General features: G+C 34.3%; 1 long non-coding RNA gene across 1 annotated transcript in view; it reads left to right on the forward strand.

Annotated features, from left to right (window-relative positions):
• Positions 1-399: 399 nt before the first annotated feature.
• LOC126512002 (uncharacterized) overlaps positions 400-9903 on the forward strand; it is a 518051-nt gene continuing 508547 nt past the window's right edge. Inside the window, exon 1 of the long non-coding RNA XR_007594870.1 lies at positions 400-525. This is a non-coding gene — a long non-coding RNA (uncharacterized lncRNA). The remainder of the gene's footprint in view (positions 526-9903) is intronic.

Below are 9903 nucleotides of genomic sequence, written 5' to 3' on the forward strand. Positions count from 1 at the left end.
GTCACAACTTTCATATTCCAATTTTCTGTGGGATAAAAGTTTCTATCTTCTGAGGCAGCTCATTATTAAATTACAAGATATTCTAACAAGAGCCAAATATGCCGTTCAACAGAAAATCCAGTTTTCTACATGAAATAATCTCATAAAATCTTCATTCAGAGAGTTGTGAATTTTGGGGGTAAGGGGGGATGGGGAGAGAAAAGTGCGAAGGGGAGGATGGGGGGAACTTGGGGAAACAGGATGAGTGGGATAAAGGAAGGTTGGACAGGGGAGCACGGAAGCACAATTCTTAGTTAAGGGAGCCACCCTAGGGTTGGCAAGAGTCTTGAACCTAGAGTGGCTCCCAGGAGCCCAAGGCAATGTCCCCAGTTAGTTCCTTGGGCAGATGAGGACAGGGAACCTGAAATGACCCTATCCTATAGCAATACTGACGAATATCTTGCATATCACCATAGAACCTTCATCTGGTGATGGATGGAGATAGAGACAGAGACCCACACTGGAGCACTGGACTGAGCTCCCAAGGTCCCAATGAGGAGCGGAAGGAGGGAGAACATGAGCAAGGATGTCAGGACCACGAGGGGTGCATCCACCCACAGAGACAGTGGGGCTGATCTATTGGGAGCTCACCAAGGCCAGCTGGACTGTGACTGAAAAAGCATGGGATAAAACCAGACTCTCTGATCATGGCGAACAATGAGGGCTGATGAGAAGCCAAGGACAATGGCACGGGGTTTTGATCCTACTTCATGTTCCGGCTTGGTGGGAGCCTAGCCAATTTGGATGTTCACCTTCCTAGACATGGACGGAGGGCGGAGGACCTCGGACTTTCCACAGGGCAGGGAACAATGTCTGCTATTTGGACTGGAGAAGGAGAGGGAGAGGAGTGGGGGGAAAGTTTTAAAATACTTTTCTCAAAAAAAAAAAAAAAAAAAAAACCTGAGAAAATATACTGACCAAGGTGACTCTGGCCTGTTAAAGGTAATCTTTAAAGAAGATAGCAAAAGGAGTGGTGCTTTCTTAAGGGAAAGAGACAGTGCAAATCAGAAATATGAGTGTGGAGAGAAGAATACTGAGTATATAATGTTCAGAGTAAGAGAGGCATGTGAGAACAGGGTAGGGGGAAAAGTGTTGGGCTATGAAGAGGTTAATCAAAAATTGGAGACATGAAAAATCACACGGCAGCCTACTTTCCTGGTAGTCTAAAACACAAGAATGTTTGAATGTTGTACTTCTCAAGTCTATACAATATATGTTTTAAAACTAATCGTTTATGGAACAAAATTGACACTGACATCTGGGGATATCTTCTGAGGAGCTGTAGTCAAATGGAGACCCCAGAAGCTGCCAAATCTATACTGAATGCTGATAATCCTGTTATTTGACCACAAGAACTAGTTATACACTCTCTAGTACTGAAGATATCAGATATTCTGATGTGGGATCATCCTCTAAATGCTATAAGCTGCTTTGGTCTGTGGCAGGATAGGATATAACTAAGTAGGAAAACTAAAATGAATGCAGAGGGAAATAAGGCAGAGTTAGGCAGATGCAGAAATATTATCAAAGGAGAAAGATGCAGAATATTATCAGTAAGCCACAGCCTTGTGGTAATACCTAGATTAATAGAAATGGGTTAATATAAGATGTAAGAACCACCCAGGAATATACCTGAGCCATTTGGTTAAACAGTGTTGTAATTAATAGAGTTTACTTGTAACTTTTTTTTTTTTTTTTGGCTCTCAGTGGCTGGGAAAAAAGTAGAGTTTCTAGTTACAATATTCAGAAATAAAAATAGAGCCAAACTTTAGACTTTCTCCAGGTCTTTTCTTTTTTCAGAATGCCAGATGATGCTATGCAGGCTTCTAGAGGAGTAAAATATCAATGCTCTGACCTAATTACCAACTTTGTAAACTACATTGCTCCTTTAAGTATAAATTAACATTTGATTCAATAAAGAAGCAACAGTTATGACAATAGCCAAGCCTGATTATATGTGATAACCACTCAACAAAAGGGAATATATAATACTTAAAAAAAAGATGAAAGCTTAAAACTTATGTTGCCTTGGGTGTTAAGTGGGACTTTACTATTCCTGCCTAGCTAAACTGACATATCATCAAAAAAATCTAAATATTTATACTCACAGTTATGGACAAAACCTATTATTAGTTTAAAGTAGAGAAGTATTTCATTATACTGCAGAATATTCAGTAAAGAGAGTCATACCAACTATTATGATAGAACAAGCCATTTAAAGCTTAAGTCACATACATGGTATTTATACATGGAATTTAAAACTCAGGGAACATTATGTAAGGGGAGGGTGAGAATGTTAGAGCTGCAGTTTTAACCAACAGTCAGCTATGGATTGTGGAGGGCCAGTCAGGACACTACCTTCACAACTGAACTACTGGCATACAACTGGTTCTGGAAAAGTGGAAAGTATATAATACAGTAGCATGCAAATTTGTAAGAATCACCTTCTAATGGATCATTCCGATCTCATGGTAATATAGGGTAGATAAATAAAGCTTCACATGACACTAAAAATCAATATAAATATGGGAAACACATTTATAAGGAAGAAGATATTTGCAAATATGGAGTTATTTTCTGGTACTATTTCTGAGGACATGAGTACAAATATCTACTCACCCCAGATAGGAAACTGATAAAATAAATATATTTATCAAATTCTAATTTGGACGAACAAATGTGGATTAAAAATTTCCTTCGGGGCAGACAGGACTCAAAGACAGCCATATTAAAAAAGCATCGTCAAGGATGAGAGAAGAGTCATGATATCTGGAAGGCTGAAACTCACTGCCAGTTTGTAGGCCGCTTGACAGTTTGAAGACTATTTCTTTCAGTAGCCCAGTTGGTCTCTACATCTTTCAGGCAAATCAACTGCTCTAAAGGAGTCTGGAAGCAATTCTATTTGCAGGAACTTTAAGGTGGATGAGGTTATTGACACCTAATCAGTTTTATGGATTTTTCCTGAATAATATTTTTATATTTAAGTCAAAACAATGGTATATCTGATATCCAGCTGTTAGTGAATAGTCTTAATCAACGGAAATTATTTCTTTAAAAAAAAAAAAACAATCTACTCACTCATGTTATGCCGTGGGAGCACATTCTGCTCCTTCAGCCAACAGGCTTTAATATACCAACCCACTCTTTTGCTTTAAAAACCTGCAGTAGCCACGTTGTACTCTCTCTCTCTCTCTTGCTTCCGGCTGCTAGACTCTGTTCCTGGTTGTGCAAAGGGCTGTTGTCTAGGAGAGTGATCTCTTAAGTTTTCCTCTTAAATAAATAACCCTTTTATTAATCATAATTCCAAACTGGTGTGGAATTGTTTTTTGACTTACACCTTCATCATTATTTGTATAAGTATCTAACTTATATTTTAAGATGTTACCCACTACATATTTTCATTATATAGTACATTTAAAATGTATTGTTGCTTATGTATAATGTTTATACAAATAAACATATAAAAAAGATGCTTATGCTTTAAACTTCTCAGTAAATGTAGCATAGCAATATAGCAAAGTTTAAGGGAACAATAACAATTAAGAACTAAGGAAAACTTTAAAAAGCCAGGAATGGCACAATCCCCTCACCAAAGTAAGTGAAAGTGAGTGCTGGTGAATGATATTTTTTTCTGAAATGAATGAATTTAAAAAGACAGAATTCCTCTGAGATTTAAGATGATTTTTTTATCCACTACTAAAATCAAGGAATTTATGGGATGGTGTATTATACTAATTTGATAAAATCTATGAAATGGCATATTATAATCTCATAATAATACAAGAAAAATAAGTGTTGGATTATGGTAAGTCAAAAAATGAAATTAAAAATATTAGAAAAGAACAACCAACCCAACAACAAAATTCCAGGCAAATGATCTAGTTTCTTAGAACAATATTTACCTAACTTAAAAAATACAAAATATGAGATATGAAATGTTTTATTCATTGTGGGCCATAAGTCTTTTTTGACTATTTAATATCTCTGGTAAATGACAAAAGCAGTAATAAACAATATATGCATGAGAAATGTATAGCTATGTTCTTAAAAACTATATATAAGGAAAAACTGAAAGTATTTTTGAGTCATGACAGAGTTCCAACAGTGTATAGTTATTAATTGTTAGATATCCACAGCTATGTTTCTGGAGATTTCAATTATTCATTTAACAAATATTAATCCAATCCTTAATATTTAAACATTATTTTAATAATAAATAACTATACACACTTGCTTTTTTCATAGACTTGTGCATCTTTGTATAATTGTTGAAGAGCTATCATTTTTAATCATCTTTTGTTTCCTGAAGAAGGTTTAAGTAACTTAGAGATTTATCTATTATTTGCACCATGAATTCACAAAACATTATGAATGTTTTCAGATAAATTTGTACATTAGAAACATCAAAATATTTCAGGGCTTGAAACTTTTTAGCTTTAAATACATGTTCAATTATTTATTCTAAATTTAACTAGATGGTTGGTTGGTTGTATAAGAGCCTCTCTTCACCCCCTCTCTTTCTCTGTCTCTCTCCCATTCCCACTTTCTCTCTTTCTATCTCTCTGAATGTCTCTACCTGTCTCTCTCTGTGTGCCTTCCTGTCTATACCCCACCTACCATGTGTGTCTGGATATACAATATATGTGACCTATGTGGAGGTGCCCATGTCCATGCAGCCATGCTAGCATGAGTTTACCAATGTATGTGAATGCCTGGAGTGTCCATCGCTTACACTTTGGCACAGATTCTCTGACTGCATTCAGAGTCATTCAACGCCACATTTCTCTACCACTGCCATAGTTAGATTCCAACTGCGCTCTTCATGCTTCTTCATGCTTTTACAGCATTTATTTACACGCATTAAGCCATCTCCAACCCCTAGACAAGATATTTATTTTTTAAAAAACTAATATTTTACAGAATAATATCATAGTACAAGAAAGAATAACTGAGCAAATATCAATTTTCATATATTCTTTTTAATGTTTACAATAAGATTTTTAATTACATGCCCAACTGACTTAATTTTCCTTTATCACTTTTGTTCCTTTAATTTAAGAATTAGAGTGTTCCAACTGATTTTTGATTGTCTTTAAAGTATAATAAATTGCATCATTTTCCATTTTTTTCTTCCTATAAATCCTTCCACTTACCCCTCTCTTACTGCAAATGATATTCATAATTATATATTGTGATATTTCTAAATATTTCAATACAACTTTCACAGTCTGTATAATGTCACTTCATGGCTTACAATTTGTTATTGTGTAATCAGTTAGAAGATTTTCCATAAGGAGAAAATTTCTCAATATTTCTTAAAAGCCTGCAGTTCTTTGCCTAAGGCTCTATTCAAAAATTCCTGGGAGATGAGTTCAGTATTCTCCATAGAGAGTTGAGCATGTATTTTGATCTCTGATGCAATCACTTTTAACAACGTATTCTTTAGATATGGATGTATAAACAATTTGTACCCATATTAGTCTATTCTTTTTTAAATTTAGGATGTGTGCGTGTTGGTGTAAAATAGACAACTTGTCCAGTTCAGTTTGTCCTTCCACCCTGTTGATGTTGCAAATGATATTCAGGTGCTTGTCCTTCGCAACAATCACTTTTACACATTAAGTCATCTGTGAACCCTCAAGTATTCTACCTTAAAAACATCTTCCAGAGTATTTCATTTAATTTCAGTTGCAGAACCTTTATTTGTACAAACAATCTAAACTCATAATAAATATTGTCGGTTACTGCTTGTTCATTCCCCCACCGCTAAGACCTAAATAATAACAAAGAAACTATATTAATCGTAATACTGTTTGGCCAATAGCTTATGCATATTTCTAGCTCACTCTTACATCTTAAATTTAAAAAATTTCTATTAATCTATGAATCACCACAATGCTGTGGCTTACTGGTAAGCTTCTGGCTGGCATCTGGCATCTTTCTCCACCTGCCTTTACTCTACTAAGACTTTGACTGAAAAAGCTTCTTTAATAAATGGTAACAGAACATATTCAAAGCATACAAGGGGGAATTCTAAGTCAAAAAACACTACAATCTGTAGTGACATTTCATTTTTATTTAAAAAAAATGAAGCTTGCCTGAAGAACAGAGAATAAAACAGCCCCAAATTTCAACCTTACAGATCAGATAATGGTGCACAACCTTTAACCCCAGTAGCCACACAAGTTTGCCATAGAAACTGGGCAGTAGTAGTGCATGCCTTTCTTTCCACCCTAGAGAGGAATATAAGATTGAAGGAAGCTGCTCCCACACACAGTCTCATTCTGAGGATTCCTGAAGGCAGAATCACCATTTCATACTGAAGCACAGGTAACAGCAACTGGCTGATTGCTTTGTTTTCCTGACCTTTAGGATGAACCCCAATATCTGTCTCTGGGTTTTTATAAATCGTGCTACAGAAGTTCATGCATTGGACTACACAGGACCATAAGGTCTGAGTTATATGCCCTGTCTGACTCTTTGAATTATTCTTTCTTCAACATTTGTACATGAGAAAAATATTATAACTCTCCCACAGTGGTTCTCCAAAAATTTCCCCAAAATGATTTGCCTTCAAGAGCATTGTGTTTCTATATTTTCTATACATCTACAATCTTGGTCTTTTCTGTTTACGTTTTAAGATCTTACTATTCCTTTTTTGTGTTCTGAAAATTGAATAAACTGCCAATTGTTATTATTATTTGGCACCACCAATAAAAATTTCACACAAAATTTTGACCATCTCTCACTAAGACAATGTTGTCTACCTGTCAGCAAAAAGCCTGTGGTTTTGCCAGCCACTATTTCCTCAGCTTCTTTTATTGACATGTAGACTAGTTTTCTCTGTTTAAAACTCAACACATGTTTGTTGACTTATATAGATTTGGACTTACACTAAAATTTATATTTATATACACTATCACTTTTATTACTCAAACATCTTGTGTGCCATAATTATCTTATTTTATGAAGTTTATATATTGTTCGGAAAACATTATTAAATCAATTAATTTAAAGAAAGTAGAATAAATCATTGACTTAAAATAAAAGGTATAATGCATGATTATGTTCGTTAAAAGTGAAATTGTGCATTGGACTATTGAATATTAGCTCAATGTATTATAATTGTGTGTTATATAGAAAATCATAGGAAAAAATAGTGATAGTGTATATAAATATAAATTTTAGTGTAAAAATACATATTTATAAAAAAGGATGTTATATAACTAATTATTAACTTTTAATTGATAGTAGAAAAGTGATATTATTTGCTGTGTCAAAAATTGCTCCAGGAGTACATATTTTCTCTTGGAGTATGTAAGGTATTAAGCCAAATATCTAACTGTTTTAGAAGTATGAACTAAGATAAATTCTCATGTACTAAAGCATGACATCAAGGAATAATTATGAGAATCACTCTCCAATAATCTTACTTAGTGAACATTGTTCCTTTGATAATCCATAATTCTCCCCATATCTCCTTCATGCCTTTCTTCTTTTTTCTTTGTTCTATAACTTGTAAATAAATAAGAATCTAATTTATGTATCATAAATTATGCAGACAAAGTCAAATGGAATAAGAACTGATTAATTCTTTGCAATCTTAAATGTAAACAAAATAAAGATCTAACAAAATTATTGTTAGAGCACAAAAAACCTTTTGTAATGCATTTTCGTTTAAGAGACTTAATGTGGATGTGATTGATGTTAGCTTTTTCTAAAATTGGCTTAAATTTTTGTTTCAATGAGAAAATAATATTATAAGTACTTTCCATGCAATCATAGCATAAAATTTTCATAAAAAAATATCAGTATAGAAGAGAGACAGAAAATCTTGAACTCCTGTGAGGGAGATTCAGTAGAGTCTAAAGACCATAGAGACATAGGAAGCCACAGTACTCTTAATAATATAGCTTTGGGTGACATAAATCTTGCTGCACTAAAAAAGAGTATTGAGTGTTAGGAAGCATGACAGACTGACATAATGTCCTTTAAGAGATATTATTTATTATAAGACTTACTAGACACCTAGTGTAATAATAATACATAGTTAGAAGAGACAACTTTACCTGTATAAGTCACAATAAATTTACATATAGTTTAAGTATGACAGAGACAATGAATTATTGCCTTCCACAATTATGATGCTAGGAAGTAGGCAAAAATGCATGTTTCTAGAAAGATGGGAAATATAGAAGAATCAGTAAGACACACAATACATCCCATGTGGGTTATATTGTGATAACTGTGTTTAGTTTTAAAAAGCAGCATAATAAAAAAGACTCTTTTTAATTAAACAAACAGAAACCAAAAGACAGTTATTCAACTCTTCATCTAGAACTGCAAGCTCAGTATATAACATATAGGTAAGTTTAACATGAACAATTGTGTGAAACAGTTATGTACAACAGAACTTTTTTGATGGAAAAACAAGTATTCAGTAATGAAAAGGTGAGAGCAAGCATTCACAAAAAAGGAAAAAAATGTGTGATAACAAAAGGTGACGTTAGGTAGAAGGAAGCAACATAATAGGTAGTTAAGATAAAAATGTTTAAAATGTCAAGTGCAATTAGCATATAGGAAGTGTCTGGTGACCTTATTCAGAACAGTTTTATTAAGGAAGAATAGAAAAAGTTATGCCATCAACATTTGAAATTAGGAACAAGGCAAGGTTGTCCACACTCTCCATATCTATTCAATATAGTACATGAGGTCATTGCTAGAGCAATAAGTCAGCAAATGTTGATCAAGGAAATACAAATTGGAAAAGAAGTCAATCTCTCACTGTTTGCTGATGATATGATAGTTTACCTAAGTGATCACCAAAATCCCACCAAGAAATTTCTATAATCCATAAACACTTACAGTAATGTAGCAGAATATAAGATTAACTCAAAAAATCAGTAGCCCTCCTGTACACAGATGAAAAATAAGAAATAAGAGAAACAATACCCTTCACACTAGCCACAATAGCATATAATATCTCGGAGTAACTCTAACCAAACAATTAAAGACTTATATGACAAGAACTTTAAATCTTAAAAGAAAGAAATTGAAGAAGACACCAGAAAGTGGAAAGATCTCCCATGCTCTTGGGTAGGCAGAGTTAACATAATAAAAATGGCAATTTTCCCAAAAGCAACCTAGAGATTCAATGCAATGTCCATCAATATCCCAGCTAAATTCTCACAGACCTAGAAAGAACAGTTTTCAACTTCATATGGAAAAGCAAAAACAAACATATGGATAGCCAAAACATTGCTGCACAATAAAAGAACTTCTGGAGGCATCATAATCCCTGACTTCAAACTTTACTACAGAGCTACAGTACTGAAAACAGCCTGATAAAGGCATGAGAACAGACAGGAGGACCAATGGAACTGAATAGAAGACCCGAATATTAATCCACTCTCCTTCAAACACCTGATATTTGGCAGAAGAAGCAGAAAACAACAACAACAACAACAACAAAACCAAATGGGAAAAAAGCATATTTAACAAATGTTTGAGATTTTTTGAAGTATTACACTGCACTATCTTAGATGTACATTTGCTAAACTATTATAAATCAACATTATAGTTAATTATTGGTTGTTTTGGATGATACTTGCAAACATGAGGAAATGAGTTTGATTATTTAGAAACCACTGTCACAGTGGGTGGATGCACCCCTCGTGGTCCTGACTTCCTTGTTCATGTTCTCCCTCCTTCTGCTCCTCATTTGGATCTTCCTAATACATGAACTGGCTTTGTGGGAGCCTAGCCTGTTTGGATGCTCACCCTCCTGGACCTGGATAGAAGTGGGAGGATCTTGGACTTCCCGCAGGGCAGGGAATCTGGACTGCTCTTCATTCTCAAGAGGGA

This window comes from Alexandromys fortis, unplaced genomic scaffold, assembly GCF_014885135.2.
Source record: "Alexandromys fortis isolate MF-2015 unplaced genomic scaffold, M_Fortis_MF-2015_v1.1 scaffold_113, whole genome shotgun sequence".
Classification (NCBI taxonomy): domain Eukaryota; kingdom Metazoa; phylum Chordata; class Mammalia; order Rodentia; family Cricetidae; genus Alexandromys; species Alexandromys fortis.